This window comes from Thalassophryne amazonica, chromosome 8 (assembly GCF_902500255.1).
Source record: "Thalassophryne amazonica chromosome 8, fThaAma1.1, whole genome shotgun sequence".
NCBI lineage: Eukaryota > Metazoa > Chordata > Actinopteri > Batrachoidiformes > Batrachoididae > Thalassophryne > Thalassophryne amazonica.
Genome location: NC_047110.1, coordinates 43,303,870 through 43,331,268, shown reverse-complemented (window position 1 = coordinate 43,331,268; position 27,399 = coordinate 43,303,870). Strand labels below are relative to the sequence as shown.

The window sequence follows — 27,399 nt, the reverse complement described above, 5'->3', positions numbered from 1 at the left end:
AGAAATGCTACTTTGGTTTTGTTTGACAAATATCACCTGTTATTTTCTTCTCTGTCAAAAAGTTGGCTGTGCATTTTGTACTTTAAATGTTATCTCATTGTCTGAAATCCTGGAACCTTATTCATTCATTCAACTTTCAATGCACTCCCCCCTTCCCCCCAAGTTTGGGAACCAAGGCATTCACTGTTTTGTTTTGTTGTTTTTTTTTCTCTCATTTGTTTGTTTTCTACATGAATATTATTTCATGACACTCCCCCCCCCCCTTTTTTTGACAGCAAAATGACAGCAAAATCTGGCCAACTTTTTGCCCATGATTAAAAATTTGCTCTGACTGTAATTCCGTCTAATACCCAATTGTAGATATTAGATTACAAATACTGTTTGGATATGAGTTTGAATGAATCCATCCTGTGAAAAAGCCTGTATGTGAGTGATGTCAGTTACCCAGAAGCACCAGATTCTGAGCTGAAGTAGAAGCATAAGAGAGATGCACAAAGTGTGATGAGTCATATGCTGACATTACATAAGCAGTCTGGGCTGGAAGGTAACTGATAACAGCAGGTATGACCTGTGGATGGTCGACACATCAAATTTGAATTAAAACACTTTCGGCTGTATTAGCATCTTGTCAACCTTTACAGTCTCTTTCAAGCTGTTCTTTTCCAGCAGCAGGTCTCTGACTGAACACCGGGTCGTACTATGATTAATAGGAATGGCTTTGCGTGGCTTCCGCTGATTCCTGTCTTCATATCTCATCAGACTACCTCCCAGTGACTCATAGAACACCTCAGCTGAGCAGTGATTACCGCTGGGAATGTGTGTGAGGGACTCAGGCAACAGCCGGCCAGCTTTCATGTCTCCTCTTGCTGAAGAGAACCAAGTCACCAGTCCCAAAGGTGGGTGCCTGTCCACGCCTGTCCACTTCGGTGCTCATCTTTGTTTATGCAAAATTAATGGTGATGATGGATGCCAAATGCAGGTGTCCACTGTGTTCACTGTCATGAGTCCACGAGGCAGCACACTGTCCACATCCTCACTCACAGACTGTCTCACACTGACGCCTGGCTTTATCCGGGATCTGTTGATCCTGGATTACAGCACATGATCTTAAGTGTCTCTGGGTGAATGAATCCTGTCGAGACAACGAGCAAAGTCATTACTTCCCATTTGAATTTTGATTCTAGCATTTTCAATTAAAGGAAGACCGCAGCATGCAATATTTTACTACACTGCATGTGAGCATGTCTTATTTTTTAAAAGTACCTGCATTGTGTTCCTTTCACTTGGTGCTAGTCTGCAAGAGTGGAAAAACAAAATTAAAACTTAGATATTTATAAGAACGTTCTTCTTCCTTGCAACACTGGTCTAAAAAAACACCAGGACTTGCCAGTAATATCAAACTGTACAATTATGGCAAAACATAAAAGACAAAAACAAAAAAATTGCGCCTCCCTATTTCTGCGCACAGTGACAAGAGGTAGGGACTGACCAATTCAGAACAACTCCCCAGACAGAATAATACTGGTATTTTATATGAGAATTAACATCCTTATTCCTTCTTTTGAGCTCTGTGTGTTAAAATGCAACAGCTGCATTCACACACTCACAGCAGCTCCATTCTTATACAATAAACCTGTGCAGATCTACAAACAGTTTCAGCTCTTGACTGCCTGACATATGATACTCGTATGTACTAGCTGGCCCACTCGGCTACATGCAACCATTAACTGGATTGTTTAGTGCAGATGACAGAAACCCATGAATGGAAAATTGAATCCATCTGTTGGCACACTGTCCCAGTTGCTACATCTTAATCATAAGCAAAATGCCGTCGCTTCCCTCTTCCACACATCCCCCCCATCCAACGCCATTAAATCTATATTAGTCATATGTATAGAGTCACCATCATGCACACTCCAGTGCCACAAAAATGTTGATTGTAGATGTAAAACCCAGAGGAGGGGTTATGGAACAAGACAAGATCAGTCATCACATATGTTGTATATAGATTGATGACTGATACGTTAGTAAATATCAGGTTTTTAGAATTTATTCAGTGTTTTAAAAATGCCAGACATCATGTAGTTAAAAAATTAAATCCATCATCTATATGCATATCTTATGCTGTTATAATAGTGAAGTGGTGTTCAGATTTTTAATGAGCCAGCTAACAATCAAATCAACTATCAGGTGCAGATTAAAAAACATAATTTCACTGACAGCATTAATGAAAGGACACTCATCACAGTTAATACAAGTGAAGCACCGCGCAGCGGTGCGAAGGTCGCTCTATGGTACAGGGAGTCCCAAACAGGAAGTGCCAAATTTTGAGTCCACAGTGAAACAGGAAATGTCAAATGTCAAACACTTCTTGGATTGATACACGAGATCCCATGGAATCTTGCGGGAACTCAGTGGCACGTTCACACTGAAACAGGAAGTTCCAAATTTTGAGTCCACAATGAAACAGGAAATGTTCAAATGTCAAACACTTCCTGGATTGACACATGAGATCGCATGGAATCTTGCAGGAACTCAGTGGCATGTTCACACTGAAACAGGAAGTGCCAAATTTTGAGTCCACAGTGAAACAGGAAATGTCAAATGTTGAACAATTCCTGGCATGGGTGGAGCTAGAGCGGAGGCCAGGGTTGCACTGGACTCCCCTGAAATCTGATTGAAAACAGATGATTAACATGTCAAGGCACCACACGTCTGGTTCATAAGAGCTGCATTTTGAAATCACAGTCACATTGACTGCTAGGCTCCTCCTGTCTAGTAGTTGGTGCTGTGTACCACAAAAAGTTCTAATCCACCTTAGCAGAAGAAGAAAAATGTTTGCATCAGATTTGAACTAAACGCTTGGTTTCAACCACGGACTCCTAATGACACCAAAGTAAACCATAGCATTGGTGAGGAAACGGCCGCATTTTATGCCAGAAATGAGGTCTAGGTTGTTAAAAGCGGCATTTCTCCTTTAATTTGGGTTGCCTTATATATGCATTTGTCTCCAGTGATTTTTAAACAAGCAGGCAGCTGTTGATTAAATAACCTCTTAATTTTGCTGTCTGAAGAACTTAAATAACCTCTTAATTTTGCTGTCTGAAGAGCTTAAATAACCTCTTAATTTTGTTCTCTGGGTGACACCAAGATGATGCATTTCACTTAAAAATACACATGCCACAGAGTGTTTCTCAACTGTACTCAAAAGTAGTGGAACACTTGGCATTTCACACATTTTAATTTATTGATGCCATTTCAAATACAAATAAATAAATAAATCTAAAGTTATCTTCCTTAAACTCAAACTGAAAGTAAATGTCTACAACTTGATATAAACTAATTAAAAATATAAAATCCAGCTTCCTGATGAAGTGGTGCAGAGGAGGATTTTCTTAAAAAGAAGACCTGAACATTCGGCTACAATTTGCCAGAAAGTATATTTGAAATGAAAGCCTAGATTTGATATTTTGGTGAAAGAAACTTTTATATTTCTTCATAATTGATGTAAATAAAGTCCAAGACATATTCAATGACTTGAAAATGTTCATGTTTCCATCCCCTGACTTGTCTGAAGAAAACTGGCAATAAAACTGATTATTATTTACAGGTATTATCAAGTTTTAGAGATTTGCTTTCAGTTTGAGTTTGAGGAAGATAATTTTTGAATTTTTTATTCTTTATATTTTTGTATTTCTTGTATTCAAAATGGCATAAACAAATTAAAATGTGTGAAATACCAAGTGTTCCAATACTTTTGGAGGGCACAGTATCCTAACCTTATGATGAGTGCAAAATGAGTGTGATATTATTACTGTTTTAAGAATGTTTAATTTTCACTGCTGCTGCACTTTGTGTGAAAACATAGCCATATTGTATATCATATTGATATGACAATATTGAGATAAAATAATTTGGCCATATTGTACAGCCCTACTGTCAACTAGCTGAAAACTTTGAATATTAATTTACATTTCCTTTTTAAAAAAAATGCCTAAAGTGGCAGGGGGTTAAGAGGGCTGTAATTAGGGTGGTCTGGGGGAGCAGAGCCCCCCTTAAAGCTGAAAGGTTTTAGCCATGCTCACGCTCCCAAGAACCATTTTACTGAAAAAAAGTCTGAGGGACCTGAATGATATGGTGAGATACTGAAGAGCTTCACTCATTCATGTCTCTGACATATACATTATACACACAGTATACACATATATACATTATTTTTGTCAAGCCCCTAACGACTTCATCTTGCAACTAAAAGTTTATTTTTAATGTGCTTCCTTTGCCTGTTTTTGAGGATACAGGTGCAGCTAGTAAAATTAAGGCCAGCTGAGAGTAATAATCCCTCCAGCGTGTCCTGAGTGTTCCCCGGGCCCTCTTCCCAGTTCATTGTGCCTGGAAGACCTTCCTAGGGAGATCTATTTCCTGGACACATCTGTGCATGGTGGCTCTTGATGCACTGGCTCTAGCCTAAGTTCACTCCCCATGAAGCTTCTCCAAATTCCTGAAAATGTAAAAATCCTAAACAGAACCTTCTTTATGGAACCTTATTATGTTCAAAATAAAGATGATGCGGGCTGGCTGTGGTTTTACTTTCACACCAGGGATTGTGTCTCTCTGTGCCCTGAACTACACCTGTCTGACTACAACATGTACATCAGTGTCACAGGTAGAATCGCCCAGGATGTCCTTTATTTTTGTTTGACAGAAATGCACTTTCCTGAGTACCACTGTACTGTATTTGCAGTATAACAAATGTTTACCTTTGTGTGTGGACTTGGAGTGACTCGCAGCCACAGTGGTCAAATCTGCTGGTAGACCCACATACACACCGCCATAGTTCCTAAGGCAAAAAGACAACATAAATTATTTTTACGTCCACCAAGGACATAATAAAATCATTTGCATTTATTTATTTATTACTGTCTCTTAGTAGGATTACTGCACAGATTTTGATGAAATTTTCGCCACTTATAGATATTAGGCCATGGAATCCTCCATTAAATTTTAGAGGTGATCCAGATCCGAATTCTGGATCAAGCTTCACTTTATACAGTCTTTGAAGGATTACATCAAAATTACTTCACGGATTCTCACCAAATTCCCACCACAGATAGATATTAGGGCATGGAAGACTCCACTGAATTTTGGAGGTGATCCGGATTTGGGATCAGGACTTCAATTTGTAGGCTTCACTATTTAGAGGATTCAATCAAAACTACTTAAGGGATTTTCACCACACATTGTGTTAGGTCTTGGAAGACTCCATTTAAATTTTGGAGGTGATCTGGATCCGTATCCAGATTCTGGATTACAATTTCACTTTGTAGACTTTTAAGGATTATGTCAAAACTACTTCACAGATAGGACATCACAATGTAAAACCATGATAAGGAAGACATTATTTTGTTTCAGCTTGTGAATTAAATATCAGACTACAACATCTTGATCAGTCGGCCTATTCTGGATCAGTAAGTATGCAATTATTGCAATGTGTTGTGGAATTTGTATCCAGGTAAAGTTCAAGTCACAATGTGAATCACATATCTTTTATTTTGAGTCTTCCTCAACCCATGGCAGATGTCAGAAATCTCAGATTGCTCTTGTCTTTAAAATAAAATAGCAAGTTAATGATGTAGGCACCATCTTTGCTAAGATGCCGAGACTTATCAATTTCAGTATTGTTTCACCGGGTATGCTGTTGCAGTTTGTAAACTCTGCTAAAAGTACAACTTGTTTTTTTTTTACATGGTGCCAGCTAAACTGTTTCAGGATCTGTGGGCTATACTTGGGCCCACTACACTGAAAAAGATCAGCCTGTCACTAACCTCAGGTTCTGTTCCTACAAGTTTTAAATCTGCATTGATGAAACCTATTCTTAAGAAACCTAAGCTGGATCTGGGTTTATTGAAAAATTACACTGATATTGAACCGATCCTTTAACTCTAATATTCTTGAAAAAGTGGGAGCAGTTTATGGATTAGCTTGCTGAAAATAACCTCTTTGAGACACTGTAGTCTGCATTTAGAATGTACCATTCCACAGAGACAGTACTTACTAAAGTGGTGAATGATCTGCTTGCAATGGACTATGACACCACCACAGTGCTGCTATTGTTAGATCTTAGCACTACGTGTGATACATTGGATTTTTGTATACTATTACATAGTCTTGAGAACTGTTTTGGGATTGCTGGCAATGTTCTTGTGTGGTTGACATCTTATTTATCTAATCACTCTCAGTGTAGCTTGTATAACAATGTTGTTTCAAATCTTATTCCTGTGAAATATGGGGTACCACAGGGGTCCGTTTTGGGCTCTTTGCTATTCTCCCTCTATACAGCACCTCTTGGTCAGATATTGCAGCATTTTATTTTTCATTGCAACATCGATGACACATGCCAATAACTGCAGATAATAAGATAAGATAAGATAAACTTTATTGATCTCACAGAGGAGAAATTCACATGTTACGTCAGCTCTTAAAAAACACACAAGATGGGTGCAAGTAGAGGAAAATGTTCATCAAACAGCGTGTGCAAGGATAAGCAATAATACTTGTAACAGTACAGGGCATAAGAAAATGAGGTAGAAATAGAATATGTATGTATGTATATATATATATATATATATATATATATATATATATATATATATATATATATATATATATATATATATATATATATACACACACACATATACATATGCATATATATATAAACATGATTGGGATTGAAAGAGATAGGAGCAGCTTATTTACAATATGTGAGATGGAGTTTAGATGTGGTAAGGTCACATTAGTGCAGGGATTTGTAAACAAGTTGTTATTGCACATGATTTGTGGACATATTGTTGCATGTGGTTATTTCACAGTGTTATTGTACAGTCTGACAGCAGCAGGGAGGAACGACCTGCGGTATCGTTCCTTCTTGCACTGAAGGTGCCTCAGCCTGTCACTAAACAAGCTGTTCAGCTCCACTACAGTCCGGTGCAGACGGTGAGAGGAGCTGTCCATGATGGATTTGAACTTAGTTAACACCATCCTCTCAGCCACCTCCTCCAGAGACTCCAGAGGACAGCCCAGGACAGACCTGGTCTTCCTGACCAGCTTATTCAGTCTCTTTCTTTCCCGCACTGTGCTGCCCAGGGCCCAACAGACGACAGCATAGAGGAGAGCAGAGGCTTTATCAGAATCGTAGAAGGTCTTAAGCAGAGGCCTGCTCACTCCAAAGGATCTCAGTCTCCTCAGGAGGTGGAGGCGGCTCTGGCCTTTTTTGTACAGGGTGTTGGTGTTGTGAGTCCAGTCCAGTCTGCTGTTGAGGTGAACACCCAGGTATTTGAAACTGTCCACAGTCTTTATGTCCTCCCCCTGGATGTTCCCCGGTGGGTGAGGTGGTGGTTTCCTCCTGAAGTCGATCACCATCTCCTTCGTCTTACTGGTGTTGAGACACAAGTGGTTGCGCTCAAACCAGTCCATGAAATCTGTGATGACCGACCGGTACTCCAGCTCGTTCCTCTCAGTCCGAGTCCGAGGTGTAGAGGGTGAAGAGAAAAGGCGAGAGGACGGTGTCCTCGGGGGCCCCGGTGCTGCACCTTACCACCTCAGACTGACAGCTGCGCAGCCGCACGTACTGTGGGCGGTCAGTGAGGTAGTCGATGATCCATGCGGCAAGATGTCCTTCCACACCTAATCTCACATACACTACGACTTTACAGGACTGCCTGGCTTCCATGAAAAACTGGATGTCTGGCAACTTCTTACTTTTAAATTCTAACAAGACCAACATAGTGGCCATTGGTCCTGCAAGACATGCATAAGTTTGACTAGTTAATCAAGTGAAAAACTTTGGGATGATCTTTGATCCCCAACTTTCCTTCGACATGCACATTATAGAACTCACTAATCACTGCTTTCTTTCACTTTAATAATATTGTGAAGATCTGACCTGTCCTGTTTATGGCTGATGCATTTAATCATTAGTGATTGATCTCTGCTCTCTTCCACAGCATGTCCTTTTCCTGATTCTCTCCCCTCAGCCCCAACAAGTCCCAGCAGAAGACTGCCCCTCCCTGAGCCTGGTTCTGCTGGAGGTTTCTTCCTGTTAAAAGGGAGTTTTTTGTTCCCACTGTCGCCAAGTGCTTGCTCACAGGGGGTCGTTTTGACCGTTGTGGTTTTTCTGTAATTATTGTGTGGCTTTTGCCTTACAATATAAAGTGCCTTGGGGCAACTGTTTATTGTGATTTGGCGCTATATAAATAAAATTGATTTGATTTGATTTGATGCAGAGACACTGATTCATTCCTTTTTCTCTTCTAGATTGGATTACTGGGCTGTCCTATCTTCTGGTTTTCTTCAGGATCAGAGGTCTCCAATTGGTTCAAAATGCTGCTGGTAAGAGATTTGACCATATTACCCCAATACCAACCTTCCTTCACTGGCTTCCTGTCCATGCAAGGTCAGATATTATCATAGTCAAGGTCAGATAGGACATCTTACTATTCATCACTAATTGAAGAAAATAAGAACAACCCCAGGTTTCTTTTCAGCACTGTAGCCAGGCTGACAGAGTCAGAGCTCTATTGAGCCGAGTATTCCTTTAACTTTAACTAGTAATGACTTCATGACTTTCTTTGCAAATAAAATTTTAACTATTAGAGAAAAAATTATTCATAACCATCCCAAAGACATATCTTTATGTTCAGCTGCTTTCAGTAATGCTGGTATTTGGTTAGACTCTTTCTCTCTGATTGTTCTGTCTGAGTTATTTTCATTAGTCACTTCCTCCAAACCATCAACATGTCTATTAGACCCCATTCCTAGCAGGCTGCTCAAGGAAGCCCTACCGTTAATTAATGCTTCGATCTTAAATATGATCAATCTATCTTTATTAGTTGGCTATGTACCACAGGCTTTTAAGGTAGCAGTAATTAAACAATTACTTAAAAAGCCATCACTTGACCCAGCTACCTTAGCTAATTATAGGCCAATCTCCAACCTTCCTTTTCTCTCAAAAATTCTTGAAAGGGTAGTTGTAAAACAGCTAACTGATCATCTGCAGAGGAATGGTCTATTTGAAGAGTTTCAGTCAGGTTTTAGAATTCATCATAGTACAGAAACAGCATTAGTGAAGGTTACAAATGATCTTCTTATGGCCTCAGACAGTGGACTCATCTCTGTGCTTGTTCTGTTAGACCTCAGTGCAGCTTTTGATACTGTTGACTGTAAAATTTTATTACAGAGCTTAGAGCATGCCATAGGTATTAAAGGCACTGCGCTGCAGTGGTTTGAATCATATTTATCTAATAGATTACAATTTGTTCATGTAAATGGGGAGTCTTCTTCATGGACTAAGGTTAATTATGGAGTTCCACAAGGTTCTGTGCTAGGACCGATTTTATTCACTTTATACATGCTTCCCTTAGGCAGTATTATTAGAAAGCATTGCTTAAATTTTCATTGTTACACAGATGATACCCAGCTTTATCTATCCATGAAGCCAGAGGACACACACCAATTAGTTAAACTGCAGGAATGTCTTTCAGACATAAAGACATGGATGACCTCTAATTTCCTGCTTTTAAATTCAGATAAAACTGACGTTATTGTACTTGGCCCCACAAATCTTAGAAACATGGTGTCTAACCAGATTCTTACTCTGGATGGCATTACCCTGACCTCCAGTAATACTGTGAGAAATCTTGGAGTCATTTTTGATCAGCATATGTCCTTCAATGCGCATATTAAGCAAATATGTAGGACTGCTTTTTTGCATTTGCGCAATATCTCTAAAATTAGAAAGGTCTTGTCTCAGAGTGACGCTGAAAAGCTAATTCATGCATTTATTTCTTCTAGGCTGGACTATTGTAATTCATTATTATCAGGTTGTCCTAAAAGTTCCCTGAAAAGCTTTCGGTTCATTCAAAATGCTGCAGCTAGAGTACTGACAGGGACTAGAAGGAGAGAGCATATTTCACCCATATTAGCTTCTCTTCATTGGCTCCCTGTTAATTCCAGAATAGAATTTCATTTCATTTTTCATTTCATTTCATTTTCATTTATTTATTTCATTCATTTAAAAGAAAAAAAAAACAGAAAAGCAGAAATAAAGCATCTCAATTACCAGAATGAAAAGGAGCAGAGAGAAGAGCAAGTCTTATATTTTCTGCCCCTTTTTACAATACAATCTTTCAATATCCAGCGTCATTATTCGACATTATTTAACAGATTGTATTTCTTTAACTTGTCACATACCACTGACTTATTTCATAATTATGACCATTATTTAATAGATTACATCTCTGACAGGTTATATTTTTAAACTTAAAACATTTTTACAAACAAATTAACAAATTACCTTTTTTAATTCCTTACAGCCCACTGACTTATTTCATAGTTTCATACTTACTTAATACATCTAGTTTAATATGTTTTTTTAAATAATTTAATAATTTAAGGAAAATACTATTGACCGTATTTAAGTGTATGTAATGTATCTTCTACTATTGGTTTATTTCCCACCAGACTTGATCCTACATTTGAAAAATAATCATTAAACCCATTTGCCACTTCTTTTATGTCATATATCTCTTTATTTTCTTTGACAAAGTAATTTGGAAAAGTTGCTTTCGCTCCATCACTTTCAATCACACTTTTTATAATTCCCCATGTTGCCCTCATATTATCTTTACTCTTATTTAATTGTTCACTATAATAATCTTTTTTTGTTTCCTAATTATTGTCAATAGTTTATTTTTATATTTTTTGTATCTGTGTTCTGTTTCCTTTGTTTGCATTTTTAAAAAGCACCTGTATAAATAGTTTTTCTTTGCACAAGCATTTTTTATTCCCTTTTTCAGCCATGGTTTATTTACTCTTTTCTTACTAATTTCTATTAATTTACAGTTTTTATTATATGATTTCATCAATATTTTCATAAATGAGTTATATGCTACATTAACATCACTGATATAAACTTCTTCCCAATTTTGATTTTTAAGATCATATTTTAATGCCTCTAAGGCTTTTACTGACTTATCTCTTTTAAAGTTTATAACAGTTTTTTTTTTTCTTGTACCTATTTTTATATTTAAATATTGAAAAGACTGGTAAATGGTCACTAACATCTGTCATCAAGATCCCATTCCTGATAATTTCATCTGTTCTATTTGTAAATATATTACCGTTGCACTTTGCGATGTAATGCTGGTTAGTTTTGTTATCAAGTGGAATAACCCCAAACTATACATTGAATTCACAAAATCACTTATTCTTTGGCAACTGGAGCTTTCTATGTTAATGTTAAAGTCTCCACATATAAAAAGCCTTTTGTTTTTAATTTGATGGAATAACTCTGTTATTCTATCTGTAAATTTCACAACACAAGTGTCTGGTGCTCTGTATACATATCTGATTAAAATATTCTTAGATGTTTCATGTACAAGTTCCACTGTTACAATTTCTATGACGTCATCCACAGTTGTCATTTCTTCTACAATTGTACATATCAGATCTGCCTTTATGTACAGAGCAACACCACCGCCCCTTTTATCTCTTCTGTTCACAAAATACAGCTCATATCCCTCCATTTGAACATCAGCCATGAGATCATCATTAAGCCAAGATTCAGTGATTGCAACAATACTAAATCTATTTTTAAACTGATTTAAATAATCTTTTATTTGTGACATTTTACAATACAAGCTTCGACTGTTTATATGTATGAGTGACAGGGTATCTTCTGCCATTTTTTCACTATTTAGCTGTTCTACCGTATAATACTCACAACCAATTGTTTTTAAGTCAAATATACTTTCATCAATATTGGTGTCTATGTCATATATTTTATCATCTGTTTCCATGTTTGATCAGATTTTTTTTGTTGGTCCAATTACCAACAGACGTCATATTTGATTGTCTATTCAGGTCTGTATTTCGTAAGGTCCTCCATGTTTTTGATTTGTATACCGTTTGTTCCTGCTTTTACTCTAATCCACACCCTACAATTCCAGACCCATGTAGCAACAATGTGCTTCTGTTTTTTAATAGTCTTGCTTCCCTAGTAATATCTGCATTTTTTTTTTTGTTAGATGCTCATTTATGTAGACACTCGTTCCTTTCAAATTCTTTGCCTGTCTTAATAATTAATTTTTATATTTTCTGCTTGTAAATCGTATAACAATGTTAGACAGTTTATTTTTTCTATCTTTAGTTGGAACAGTATAGCAGTCTGATATCGTGTCTTGATGGATGTCAACACCTTTTGGATATAAAATGTTTGTAACTTGCTGTTCCAATGATTGTCGTTCTTCAGGTGGTGCATTCTCCCCAATGATTCCACCAGAATCCACCACCCTTACATATGTCCGATGCCTTGTTTCTAGTCCAGATATTATAACATGATCTTTTCTAGTGAATTGTTCAAGTTCATCTACACGTTGTTCAAGTTTCTTAATGATCTTGTCCTTCTCTTTAACCAGTTTTTGGAGTTCTTTAATCTCCACCGTCAGCTTGTTTAAATTAGACATGTCTTTTAATATCTGGTTTATTGAGGTCTTTATTTCCTCTATATTTTCCTCAAGTTTCTCCGTTTTCTTGGGTGGTGCCATGTTAACTATCGTGGCTTAGTATGACCACTGTTAATTGCAAAAAACAATTCTCACCTGTAACCTCCACCACCACAGGTCCGGTCGCCGCACACCAACCCTCCCCGTTGCTAACCTCATTCACAGCCGCCCCCAGCCTCGGTCGTAGCCGCTGCTAGCCACGGATGTAGCCACCATCAGCCAGGAATGTAGCCGTAGGCGGCCTCAGATGTTACCGCCGCCAGCCTCGGTTGCCGCCGCTGCTAGCCGCGGACGTAGCCACTGTTAGCCTCGGATTAAAATTCTTCTTCTTACTTATAAGGTTTTGAATAATCAGGTCCCATCTTATCTTAGGGACCTCTTAGTACCATATCACCCCAATAGAGCGCTTTGCTCTCAGACTGCAGGCTTACTTGTAGTTCCTAGGGTTTGTAAGAGTACAATGGGATGTAGAGCCTTCAGCTTTCAGGCTCCTCTCCTGTGGAACCAGCTCCCAATTCGGATTAGGGAGACAGACACCCTCTCTACTTTTAAGATTAAGCTTAAAACCTTCCTTTTTGCTGAAGCTTATAGTTAGGGTTGGATCAGGTGACCCTGAACCATCCCTTAGTTATGCTGCTATAGACTTAGACTGCTGGGGGGTTCCCATGATGCACTGAGTGTTTCTTTTTATTCACCTCTTTTTGCTCTGTATGCACCACTCTATATTTAATCATTAGTGATTGATCTCTGCTCTCTTCCACAGCATGTCTTTTTCCTGACTCTCTCCCCTCAGCCCCAACCAGTTCCAGCAGAAGACTGCCCTTCCCTGAGCCTGGTTCTGCTGGAGGTTTCTTCCTGTTAAAAGGGAGTTTTCCTTCCCACTGTCGCCAAGTGCTTGCTCATAGGGGGTCGTTTTGACCATTGGGGTTTTTCTGTAATTATTGTGTGGCTTTTGCCTTACAATATAAAGTGCCTTGGGGTGACTGTTTGTTGTGATTTGGCTCTATAAAAATAAAATTGATTTGATTTGATTTTAAGTTTAACATAAAAAATAAACCTAATTAAACATTACGTGACAGGCCGTGCACTGCATTCTCAGGATGCAGGATTACTATGTGTACCTAAGGTTAAAAAAAAGTCAGCAGCCCACAGAGCCTTTTCTTATTGTGCACCTGTCCTGTGGAGATAAAACAGTCGGAGTCTGTGGAGTCATTCAAGTCCAGATTAAAGACTCATTTGTTCTCCCTCTCATAAGGTTAGCATACCTGTGAAGTATGGAATTACACTTCCTCTCCTTTTAAATCATATTAACAATGGAAAAGGTCTCTGCCTCACTATATCAAAATTCTAGGTCAGTTAGTGAAACACATGGCTAGCTGGTGACCACATTAGTAACACCTGTGCTTCTCTGATGAATTACTGCTTCAGTGCTGTTATTTCCGGCCGACTGATTCTGAACTCTTTCTCTGCCACTGCAGGATGCAAAATCCTGAGATGTAAGAGGCTGATGTTGCATGCTGAAGAACTGGTCACAGACTTACCTGGCTTCAGCTTATGACATCTGTAACAATCAGAAGAATTCAAGAGCTGAAACTAATCTAATTTTTTCACTGTGTAAATAGACTGAACTGAACTGAAATTGAAAACAGCTGCACAGTGATGAACTAGTTCAAAAGGTGTGAGGAACAGAAAGAATAGTGCAAGTAGAGGACACCAGAGGGAGATTATACAAATAATGAATGTTTGTGAGTGCAGTGGTAAGGGCCCTGTCACACTTGGCACGAATGAGCATGAATGAAGCCAAATCAGGGCACATGGGGAAAAAAAACGCACTTCAAGGCGCAGTCAGGAGGGACAGTCATTTGGACAGCCATGTATGAATGCCGTTCGAATACCCAGAATGTGTGCTGAAGCCACCTCGAATGATTCGCACACATTCGGTGTGCAGTAGCCTCCAAATCCAAGCCGAATGCAGCAGGAACACAGTACGAATACCCAGAGTTCAGGTCGAATGTGGCCAGAACACAGCATGAAACCCCACAATGCCAGGAGAATACAGCAGGAATATGCAGAATGCACTTCAAATGCTGTACGTGTGTGGCCCGATCTCCACCTGAGATCTGGGTGGAAGGCAAGCAAGGGGAGGGGCGTGGCAGAGTGAGCGCTGTGGTCCTCTGTTTTGAAGACCTGCCGTGCCCCACTGTTGAATTTTGAATGACATCCAACCCATGGACTGATTACATGTAAATCAGGGTCCCCTGACTATCGCAGTGCATGTGACGCATGGGATTAGATTATTACAGTCATCAGATCACCGACATGCACACCCACAGCTGTTATTGCCAGTAATAGCCATCAGTTCGTGGTGCATTGCAGTAAACCCATGATCAGGGGATCCTGTATTACATAGTCCATATATTGGATAAAATACAGAAACCAGAGGAGAGGTAAGGCAGGTCCTGACATTAATGCATCAGACAGTGGCCACATGCCCCCCCCGTTGCATGCGTGCCCCCCCCCTCTCTTTCTCTTTTACCCACCAGGAAATCAGCTGTTTAATGGACAGCAGGATGCTCTGCTGTCCAGATGGGCTCACGTACGTGAAGCAGTGCGATCAGCCATTATGAGCACACACACACAGATGAGTGATCATTTGATCCAGCCTCACACACGCGCAGTGGTGCAATCAGCTGTTACGTGCTCACGCACAGTGCGGCCAATCATTCAGCTGACATGACAGCCCACAGCAAGGCGATTGTCCAGCTGATATAACAGCACACAGAGCGGCGATCATTCAGCTGACATGACAACTCATGCCGCGACGATTATTCAGCTGACATGACAGCTCACAACGCGGCGCTGTCTAATCATGCATAATATCATGCATATTATGGATGTAACAGCCGATTCAGCTACGTGCGCAACTCCATGGCTCTGAGACTCTTTGACTCACACAAACACACTGTGTTTTCCGTGTGACTGCGTGATGTTCACATCTGGTGCACATAATAATTGCGTGCCACAGACTTTGCACATTACTATAAGAGGTCTGTCCATAAAGTATCGTACCTTTTTATTTTTTTTTAAACTATATGGATTTGATTCATATGTTTTCACGTGAGACAAGCTTGAACCCTTGTGCGCATGCGTGAGTTTTTCCACGCCTGTCGGTGACGTCATTCGCTTGTGAGCACGCCTTGTGGAAGGAGTGGTCCCGCCCCGTCGTCAGATTTTCATTGTCTGGAAATGGCGGAATGATTTGGGGTTTTTTTTCCATCAGAATTTTTTCAGAAGCTGTTAGAGACTGGCACCTGGAAACTATTCAAAAAATGTATCTGGCTTTCGGTGAAAATTTTACGGGCTTCACAGAGAATAAGGTCTGTTAGTACAGCTTTATGGACCCTTTTAAGGACCTCAGCGCGCCGCGCTCCGAGCTTCAACGACACGGCACAAGCCACCGGACCATTTCTGAGCAGATGGCTCTGTGGATACGAGACCGCCGTGTGCTCTTTCTCTGGTTATCACAAGAGCTGGACATCAGCCATTTTCTGGCAGATTTCACTTTTAACAAGAGATTTTGTCATGGAAAGCCGCGCGGAGGCTTCATGCGTCACGACCGATTCGCTTTGGAAGCGAGACAAATGAATACCTCCGTTTTGGCGTGTCAGAGGACAAGTTTGGACATGTCCAGCTCTTCACAATTTCACTGATACTTACTGGACTGGTAAGCATTGAAAGCCGAGATAGACATGTCCAAACTTGTCCTCTGACACGCCGAAACGGAGGTGTTCCTTTGTCTCGCTTCCAAAGTGAATCGGTCGTGACGCGCAAAGCCTCCGCGTGGCTTTCCATGACAAAATCTCTTGTTAAAAGTGAAATCTGCCGGAAAATGGCTGATGTCCAGCTCTTGTGATAACCAGAGAAAGAGCACACGACGGTCTCGTATCCACAGATCCATACATTTAGAAATGGTCCGGTGGCTTGTGCCGTGTCGTCGGAGCTCGGAGCGCGGCGCGCTAAGCGTCCTTAAAGGGGTCCATAAAGCTGTACTAACAGACCTTATTCTCTGTGAAGCCCGTAAAATTTTCACCGAAAGCCAGATAAATTTTTCGAATAGTTTCCAGGTGCCAGTCTCTAACAGCTTCTGAAAAAATTCTGATGGAAAAAACCCCAAATCATTCCGCCATTTCCAGACAATGAAAATCCGACGATGGGGCGGGACCACTCCTTCCACAAGGCGTGCTCACAGGCGAATGACGTCACCGACAGGCGTGGAAAAACTCACGCATGCGCACGAGGGTTCAAGCTTGTCTGACGTGAAAACATATGAATCAAATCCATATAGTTAAAAAAAAAATAAAAAGGTACGATACTTTATGGACAGACCTCGTATTTCATTTGCGCACCCCAAACGGGATGCTCTGGGGTGCAGTCTAGCTCATCCAAAGCACAAGCTGGACATGCCAGCAGGATTTGGTGTGCCTGGACCATTTCGAGGTTCCTTCAAACACGATCAGAATGCTCCGAAGGCAGTTGAGTTGCCATTTTCAATGCATAGAATGCAGTCAGAATGCAGTCAGACTGCACTTCGACCGCTTTTGTGCTTTTTCCACCTCATATGCACCTCAGCTTCAGTGAGTAAAAGTCTTACTATGTATTGCTTCTACCTGTGCACCTTACTGTAAATAGGTGATTTCACCAGTTAGCTCATCTACCTTCCTGAAGAGTTCAACTAATTACAGTCAGTTGGTTTTCTGGGTGGACAGAACAAATGTGTGGTCAAACCTTTACTCAGTGAAAACTGGTGTTCTCCACCTCTGAATGTAGCAGTAAAAACAAACAAATCACCAAAGAATATCACATATACCAGAAGACATGACAGAGTAGCATACTCAATAAGACAAGAGAATTACAATCACAAAGAACAGAAAACCAGGAGAACAAGAAAGTGACACCAGAGACGTGATCAAAAACCATGAACCATCACACAATGGAAAGAAATGTAGCAAAATACCTTCTTTTCTCATCTTCTGTTGAAGGATCTTCTGTCCTGATTGAGAGAAAAAGCACAGGTCAGTTCAACCTGTACGAGCACAAGGAGCCAAAAAAATTAATAAGAAAGGAAAGAAAAAAAAACGGGAACAGTATCAGGGCATTCAGTGCACCAAGACACAATAGACCCTTTTCACAGATCAACCCCAACTCACATTTCAACCATGCATATGCTTATTTATTTATTTATTTATTTATTTTACTCTGATGCATTATGTATAAATAAAAATGGCCAATATTGCAATTCTTATGAAAACTGGTTGAAGGGGGAAATACAACCCTGAATCAAAATGTTTCATGAAAATTAGTTCAGATTTTTGAGTAACTGAACAAACACAGACAAACCTGTCAACAAAAAAAGGGAAAACAGTGTTTTTGGCTGAGGTATTAAGTTGTTACATTGTAAAACTGCTGTCACAATGCTTGAATACTACTAAGTACTGGCTCATCTTTTTGTTTCCCTTCTGAGAATTTTGAACAACCAGTTCAGGAGATCATTACTTTGCAAATGTCTGACCTGCAGCCTGCATCTGCCTCGATGTGCTGGACCATTATTTTCTCCAAATAATGGCACACATTTGAGGTGTGCTGTTCACTTAACGTGTTGTTTGGTCTGTGTTTGTGCGATATTCTGCTGGCTGCACAAAAAGCTGTGATAAGCTCCAGTGAGTCAGTGTGCTGCTGTCAGCTCTCCTGGGTCCTGTGCTGGATGATCAGATAGTTATCAAGGAGCACACAAACACACACATGCAAATACATACATGTGGAATCCACACTAACACACACATTTAAAACAACAAGCTGGCTGATTCCAGGAAATGCTTTGGAAATGCAGCTCCTCCCTGAGTTTGATAAACTTTAACTGTACATGTCATATGACAGTGTGACTTCCATGTGGCACTTAACAGAAATTCTAAGAATATATAATATTCTAGTGTGTTGCCTGTGGGGATCCATGGCTCGAAATTGGGTAGTGTTTATAAAATTGTCAGGGATTGACGGCTGGCTGGGTTGTCTGTGTTGTTTTTGGTCAGTTGTTTGTTCGGACTCACAAACGCACCTGCAGTATTCCAAAACCTAGTTAACGATGTGCTGAGGGAATATTTAAACAAATATGTCTTCGTTTATCTGGATGATATACTTATATTTTCTCCAGATCTGGCAACAAACACCCAACACGTTCGCACCGTCTTGCAAACACTGCTTCAAAACGATCTTTATGTAAAAGCTGAAAAGTGTGAGTTTCATAAACCCACGGTGTCTTTTTTGGGGTTCTGGATCTCAAAAGGGGAAATCAGGATGGACCCTGAAAAGGTTTCAGCGGTACGTGACTGGGCTACTCCCACTTCCTGTAAAGAATTACAACGGTTTTTGGGTTTTGCTCATTTCTATCGCAAATTCATCCGGAACTTCAGCACAGTCGCGGCCCCACTGCATAACGCCACCTCGTCGCGTAGGTCGTTCGAGTGGACGCCAGAGTGCGACGAGGCATTCATAACCCTAAAGTATCGCTTTACCGCAGCCCCCGTGCTGCACCTCCCTGACCCAGCCTGACAGTTCGTGGTGGAGGTCGATGCCTCTAATGTGGGGGTTGGGGTGATTTTGTCCCAAAGAAGCTCCTCTGACAATAGGCTCCACCCTTGTGCCTTTTTATCCAAGAAGTTATCTCCTGCTGAACACAATTATGGCATCGGCGACCGCGAGCTGTTAGCTGTAAAGGTGGCCTTGGAGGAATGGTGGCACTGGCTGGAGGGGGCACAATTTCCTTTCGTCGTGTACACCAACCACAAAAACTTAGAGTACCTCAAGACCGCCAAACATGTCAATTCTCGCCAGGCCCGGTGGGCCATATTCTTTAGCCATTTCAATTTTACTTTGTCTTATCGTCCGGGAAGTAAAAATGGAAAACCTGATGCTCTGTCCCGTCAGGGGGATTCCACAGAGGTATCCACGGACCCAGACACTATCCTGCCCAAGTCGTGTTTCATTTCCGCCATAACTTAAAATCTGCATTAGGCAATACACCGATTCCCACAGGCTGTCCTCAGGACAAGCTTTTTGTTCCGGTTTCCCTTAGGGGTGAAACGATTCAGTGGTGTCATGAAAACCGTATGTACAATCATCCAGGTATCAAGAAAACTCTCTTCACTGTGCAACAGCGTTTCTGGTGGCCCGGCCTTGTTAAAGATGTTACGGAGTATGTAATGCCTGTCATGTATGTGCTATGTTTAAGTCGTCCAATCGTCCATCCGCGGGAGCTTTGTTGCCGTTGCCGGTTCTGACTCGCCCGTGGACACATATCACAATAGATTTTGTGACTGGCTTTCCGTCATCGAGGGGGCATACCGTCATTATGACAGTAGTAGACCGCCTTTCCAAAATGGTTCATTTCATTCCACTGAAGAAATTGCCATCCGCCAAAGAGACTGCTGAGGTTATGTTGACTCAGGTGTTCAGATTACACGGGCTACCACAGGACATAGTTTCTGATCGGGGTCCACAGTTTATGTCACATTTTTGGAGGGAGTTCTGCCGTCTCCTCGGGGTGCCTAGTAGTCTCACCTCGGGCTATCATCCACAGGCCAATGGGCAGTCAGAACGGTTGAACCAGAAGCTAGAAAAAGGGCTCCGGATTCTCGCGTCCCGCCATCCCGCAACCTGGTCAGATCAGCTTCCATGGATCGAGCTTGCTCATAACAGTTTGCCCTCAAGTTCCACTGGCTTCGCCCCGTTTCACGTTGTTTTTGGTTATCAACCCACGCTATTTCCCACTACCAGTCTCGATTCCACGGTTCCCTCCACCCTGCGTTTGATTTTTCGTTGCTGTCGAACCTGGGACCAGGCCCATTCGGTCTTGCTGCATACGTCTTTGGCATACAAGTCCGCCGCCAATCGCAAGCGTTCGGCAGCTCCGTTTTACTCCCCAAACCAGAAGGTTTGGCTGTCAACGCGCCACCTGGCCCTTAGGGGAGTTCCGAAGAAATTGGGTCCCAGGTTCGTGGGCCCCTTCCCTGTCGCCAAGGGCATTAATCCAGTTTCTGTTCGTCTTCGCCTTCCCTGGTCCATGCGCGTCCATCCCACTTTTCACGTCAGTCAAGTCAAACCCGTCCGGTCCAGCATGTTGTGCCCCCCTGCCATTCCCCCGCCGCCCGCCCGATGTGTGGATGGTGGCCCTGTCTTTGCTGTGCGTTGGCTGGTGGCTTCTCGCCGCCGCGGTCGTGGTTATCAGTATTTGGTGGATTGGGAGGGTTATGGCCCCGAGGAGCGGTCATGGGTTCCCTCCCATTTTGTTTTGGACCCTGGTCTGATCCATGAGTTCCATGCCGCTCATCCCTCTTCCCCTGGGCCGCCGGAGGTCGGCCGTGCCGGGGGGTACTGTCAGGGATTGACAGCTGGGTGGGTTGTCTGTGTTGTTTTTGGTCAGTTTTGTTATTTTCCTTTTGTTCATGTATGCTTTGTATTCCTTTTCTGGTTGGGGTGTGTCTGTTGCTGTCTCGCTTTCTGTCTCTGGCCATACCCAGTTTCTGGTTCCTTCCTTGCACACCTGTCCTGGGTTTGATGATTGGCTTCGGGGGGTATTTATGCTCACTGTCTGTGTTTGTTCCTCGCCAGATTGATGTGCCCTGTGCCTTCTCTCCAGCTCTTGATCTTGTGTTTTTGTATTGCCAGCTTCACCGTGTATTCGACCTCCTGCCTGCACTACCCGACCACGACTAGCCTTATGATCCTGGTACTGCTGCTGAGTTTTTTGGACTGTCTTTTTGTGTACTAACCCACGCTTTCCTCATTAAACCCGATTTGCGACAAGAGCTGCTTGAGTGAGCCTCGCATTTGTGTCCTCTTACTCTCGCCTGTCAAAAATAGGTAGCTGACATTTTTCAAAGGTGGTAATAAATTCTGTAAAGTTTCTATAATGAGTTGGAATGATGTGTGAGTCCAGAATGATTTAGAACCTTAGACCTCAACAATTTTTAGAAGAAGTCAACTCATTTCCTGTTAATTACATATTTTTTTATGTTCATTTACTGCCTTAATGTATTTATACATTGTTTAGGTTCTTATTATCATACACACAATTATTGTCATTATTATTATTATTACTATTTCATTTTTTTATTACTTCTATTTTGTCATTTGAGTTTTAATTGAACCATAATTGATATGTGTTTTCACTTTCTTGTGTCATCCATGTATTTTTTTAATGTATTTACAATTATATTGTGTACTTACACTGAACTTACTAATGTAATTAACAATGTCCATTGTTCAGTGTTGTCAGCTAATATCTCTAGTTTCTCCAAAAATATTATTCCTACCAACGGTCCATTTTGGTGCCGTTCATCCTTGATCCAAAATGCATAAGCATACCAAATGGCAAATGTCAGCTCTCCACATTTTGTCCGTGATCGAAGATATACTCATGCACGCTCACAGCTTTTTTCTGCATTCTACTGCAAGCAGGTGCTTTCAATTTTATACACCCACAAACAGAGAGTGTGGCAGAAGACATCAAACGCAGTAAAGTTTTACTAGTTTTACTAGTCATGGTAACAGCAACATGACACTTAACTCATTCATGGTAATTGTTGTGTGGGCCGCCAGAAGAGGAGGTACTGCTGGCCCACCACCAGAGGGCACCCTGCCTGAAGTGCGGGCTTCAGGCACGAGAGGGCGCTGCCGCCACGGACACAGCCGGGGGTGACAGCTGTCACTCATTATCTCTTGACAGCTGTCACCCATCTACTCTACATCATCTCACTCCATAAAGACCGGACGTCATCTCCACCTCGTTGCCGAGATATCATCTACCTACGGAGGTAATATTCTCAGCCGTTGTTGTTCTAAAGAATTCATAATTCTCTGAGTTGTTGCAGGAGTTCCTGAGGAGCCTACTGACAACGGGACGCTAAGTGTGGGGAGACGTGACGAGTGACGCATGTCCAACTAAGTAGCCCTCAGTCTCTTCCTGTGTTAGAGGTGGAGGTGGAATATCCACCATAAGTGTTACTGGGTGTTCACACACCCACATCTGATTGTTTCTGTTCCTCGCCAGCAGTACCAGATCCGACACGCAGAGACGGTGGCCACCTGGGGACTCGGAACTTGGCGGCTCCAGTATTTTCCAGGTTCTGTGGCGGAAGAAATCGTGTGGTTCCGGTTCTTCTCAGGACAGACGTCTTCTATCCTCGAGCCTGCCCACACGACACCTTTGTTAATTGATTTTTGCACCTATTCTGTAATCTGCTGTGTTGAGTTGTGCTATTCACAACAGTAAAGTGTTCATATTTGACTTCCTCCATTGTCCATTCATTTACGCCCCCTGTTGTGGGTCCATGTCACTACACTTTCCCAACAGTAATGGCAACATGATACTTAACTAAACTGACTAAACCAACTGAACTACAGAAACAGAGTAAATCAGTAACACTAACAACACTGTGAAAACTAACATGAACCACAATAACATTTAAAACACTGAACTCCCATGGTGCATTGCAACACAATGTCCATTGTTCACTGTTGTTAACTAATATTGCTAATTTCTCCAAAAATATTAGTCCTATCAACTTTATGTTTTTGCAGCGTTCATACTTGACCCAAAATACATTAAGTATACCAAACGGAAAATGTCAGCTCTAACACATACACAGCAATACTACATACAGAAAGATGGTGTAATCTGCTGCAATCACAGAAGCAGTTGTGAAAAGTGCAGTTTTTTCTGTTCCCAGTGGAGAAGGGAAGACGAGGCAAATGGGAGAGGTTGTGTCGTTACATTTAGCTAGATTTAATGTGAATAATGATAATGGGGCTGTCCCCGGAAGTAGGATTATTGCATCGTATGCTTTTTCATTTAACACCTTTATTGTCCACCCTTAAAAGGTTATGCTGCCCCATTAGAATCAGATGGTTTAGTGGATGGATGGAACAAATTGGACGACTTTTATTCACTGAAGCCAGGTTTTCCATCTCTGCACAACAGAGTGGAGCAGACAAGAATTTTCCTAAAAACAAGACATGGAATTTCAGCTACACTTCCCCAGAAGGCAAATTGGAGCTTCAAGCCTAAATTTAATCTGTTTTCTTCAAACAAAGTCTGTTCCACTCTATCAATAGATTGTCATTACAGAGCCATGTGCCACGGACCCGTCACCTGTTGGCAGTTTTGTGAAACTGCATTGTTTGTCTTGGAGATTTTTTTATTCTTACTTTTTATTGTTTTTTTTATTTTTTTATGGCTAAACCCTTGTGTGGCTCTTGGCCACCCAGAAATGCAAAGTTCCCAACAAAGGTAAATTAGTAATTAGCAAGATGTTGACAAGAATGCTAATTCTCAGAAATGCCTTAGAAAAGGACAAAAGCATACTTTTTGAGTAGGAAAATACCATTTATTTGAATACTACAGTAGTGGTAGGATGTTTGTATGCACTCATCGTGGTAATTTTGGGTTTTTAATGATGTCCTTGAACTGTTCTTTTACCAGGTTGAAATGGTTGTACAGCATACATCATTATTTATTAAAAAAAAGTATTGGGTGGACAAGTTTGAATTTATTATGGATCTTCTCCCAGCCACACAGGGTCAAAATCATACATACAGGCTCCAATATATACATACACAGCCCCCCCACACACACTAATATTTGGTTAAATGTCCCTTTCAGACCATAGTTGTGTGTGAGAGTGTGGCTGTGTTTGTCTGTCTATATGTGGCTCTCCGATAGACTGGTGTCCTGTACATGATGTACCCTGTCTCTCGCCCTATGACTGCTCCAGCCCCCGTGATCCTTGACTGGAATATAGGAAATGAATGAATGAATGTCCCTTAGCAAGGTCTTAAATGGCTGCAGCACATATATATTAACAAATGAACTGAAGCTGACCAGAAAAAACATATGAATTGAAGATCATACTGTCTACAATGAAACAGAAGTCAAAGTAAATGTAAAAATGACCACAGATTTATTTTTATTTGCATTATTTGCATTTTGTCCCAATTTATTCAACTTATTCATCCATCCATCCATCCATCCATTTTCTTCCGCTTTATCCGGAGTCGGGTCGCGGGGGCAGCAGCTCAAGCAAAGCCGCCCAGACCTCCCGATCCACACACACCTCCCCCAGCTCCTCCGGGGGAACCCCAAGGTGTTCCCAAGCCAGCCGAGAGATGTAGTCCCTCCAGCGTGTCCTGGGTCTTCCCCGGGGCCTCCTCCCTATGGGACGTGCCCGGAACACCTCTCCAGCGAGGCGTCCAGGGGGCATCTGGAAAAGATGCCCGAGCCACCTCAACTGACTCCTTTCGACGTGGAGGAGCAGCGGCTCGACTCCAAGCTCCTCCTGAGTGACCGAGCTCCTCACCCTATCTCTAAGGGAGCGCCCAGCCACCCTGCGGAGGAAACTCATCTCGGCCGCTTGTACTCGCGATCTCGTTCTTTTGGTCATGAGCCAAATCTCATGACCATAGGTGAGGATCGGAACGTAGATCGATCAGTAAATTGAGAGCTTTGCCCCCCTACTCAGCTCTCTCTTCACCACGACGGTCCGATACAGCAACCGCATCACTGCAGATGCGGCACCGATCCGTCTATAGATCTCACGCTCCATCCATCTTTCACTCGTGAACAAGACCCCGAGATACTTAAGAACTTATTCATTAAACTGTATATAGCACAGGCAATGGCACCTAAGGGTGTCGACAATGGCTGATTGTCCATAATGAACAATGCATTTTTGTGCTACTCTTTGTTGTTCACATGTGGATATACCCACTGTTTCACACATAATTCTTCTCAAACATTTCTCAGAAGTGGGTATTAGACCACGATTTTACTCAAGAAGGAAATGAACACAACAACTCATAAGGACTGCCTGAGTTATTTGATTGGCTGAATTAGGTTTCACCACCTATTGCACAAATCAGGTTCTATTGTCATTTTTAAATCAAGACTAAAAACATGCCTTTTTTCAGCTGCCTCCAGTTGTTGATGTTGGGAAATGCTTTTGCTTAGTGCCCCCCTTCTGCCCATGAATAGAGAGAGTGTGCTGTTTTTTTTGTTTGTTTATTTTTAATAATAATAATAACAAAGGATTATTAACCTCGCTTGCTCGGTTAATAATTTGTGTATTATATGGCTGTTTTTGTAGCTGCATCGACATTTTGTATGTCCACTTCAAGCTCGTTTGCTGTTAATTCCTCCAGTTCAAACTCATCAGTGTAATAAAATTCACTTGCAGAATAGTCCTCTTCAATGAAATTCAGTTTATTTTATTTATATAGCGCCAAATCGCAACAAAATTGCCTCAAGGTGCTTCACACAAGTAAAGTCTAACCTTACTAACCTCTAGAGCAAGCACACAGGCGACAGCAATAAGGAAAAACTCCCTCTGATGATTTGAGGAAGAAACCTCAAGCAGATCAGACTCAGAGGGGCGACCCACTGCTTGGACCATACTACAGACACACGACAATACAAATACACAGGAAATTTTGGGAATCCATGCTGGTGTCCAGGAGGGGACGCTTGTAGAACAAGACACCCACTCCCACCTCTGGATGGAGCCGCACCTCAAACAGAGAGAGAAAAAAACAGAATCAGGCAGCAGAAAGACAACAAATACAGTATAATTTGTCAGCATTAAGCAACAAGGAAGAAATAGTAAAGTGATCACCGGCCAGCTTCACTAAAAGACCTAGACTTTAGAAAAAGTTGAGGCCGTGACCCGCTCTGTTTACTAATAAAATTAATTTAAAAGGGTAGGAAGCATAGTAACATACTATGCCAGTGTGCTAGCCATACTAAAGGGAAAGTAAGGGTGTCTTAAGTCTGGACTTGAAAGTCTCTACAGAAACTAACTGTTTTATTGACACAGGGAGATCATTCCATAAAGCAAGTGCACAATAAGAGAAAGCTTTGTGACCCGCAGACTTTTTATTCACAGGGACACAAAGTAGCCCTGTGCCCTGAGAACGCAGAGCCCAGGCTGGTACGTTGGGTTGAATTAGGTCAGCGAAGGAGGGGGGTGCCAGTCTGTGAATAATTTTATAGGTTAATAGCAGAACCTTAAAATCTGATCTCACAGGGACAGGAAGCCAGTGAAGAGATCCCAAAATAGGTGTAATGTGATCAAACTTTCTGCTTCGTGTCAAAAGTCCAGCAGCAGCATTTTGAGCCAATTGGTGACCCCCTAATACTGGATTGCGGTAAACCAGAAAATAGAACATTGCAGTAGGTTCTTCGTCGTTCTTAATTTCTTTGTTCGCTTTTTGTTTTATTTTGCTTTTAAATTTCTTGTTTAACGAGAGAAATGTGTGTCGCCTTGGTTCCTGCTGAGTCCTGCCTCTTATTCTGTTTGTTTTCCAGGTGGCATGCTGCAGAGCTGATCATCACAGCTGTCACTCATCATCCCCTGCAGTATATCCCCACTTCTACACTTCTGCCTTTGCGAGAAACTCAGTCCTCACCTCTAGAGATCCCACACCTCTTCAGCTCCGTGGGCTGCTACCTGACTTTGGACTTCATCCTCACCATCTCCACTCCGCCTGGATAATCTTAAAGTCGCAGATGTGACACGTGTTCCGGACCGAATGTCATGGTAACCGGTCTGATATGAAAAAATATACCAGAAATCAGATGATCAGAGCGAACGTAGCCTCGCAGCCATATACTTATTATTATTATTATTATTATTATTATTATTATTATTAAATATTATGGTTGTTGTTGTTGTTGATTTTGTTATTAAATGCTGGAAGTGTAGCAACTTTTTAAAAAATGATGTAAAATGAC

General features: G+C 41.5%; 1 long non-coding RNA gene across 1 annotated transcript in view; it reads right to left on the bottom strand.

Annotated features, from left to right (window-relative positions):
- Positions 1 to 564: 564 nt before the first annotated feature.
- LOC117515499 overlaps positions 565 to 27,399 on the bottom strand; it is a 59,580-nt gene continuing 32,745 nt past the window's right edge. The window contains exons 3-6 of the long non-coding RNA XR_004562173.1: positions 17,575 to 17,605; positions 4,758 to 4,837; positions 1,264 to 1,294; positions 565 to 1,132 (exon numbers count right to left, since the gene is read on the bottom strand). This is a non-coding gene — a long non-coding RNA (uncharacterized LOC117515499). The remainder of the gene's footprint in view (positions 1,133 to 1,263; positions 1,295 to 4,757; positions 4,838 to 17,574; positions 17,606 to 27,399) is intronic.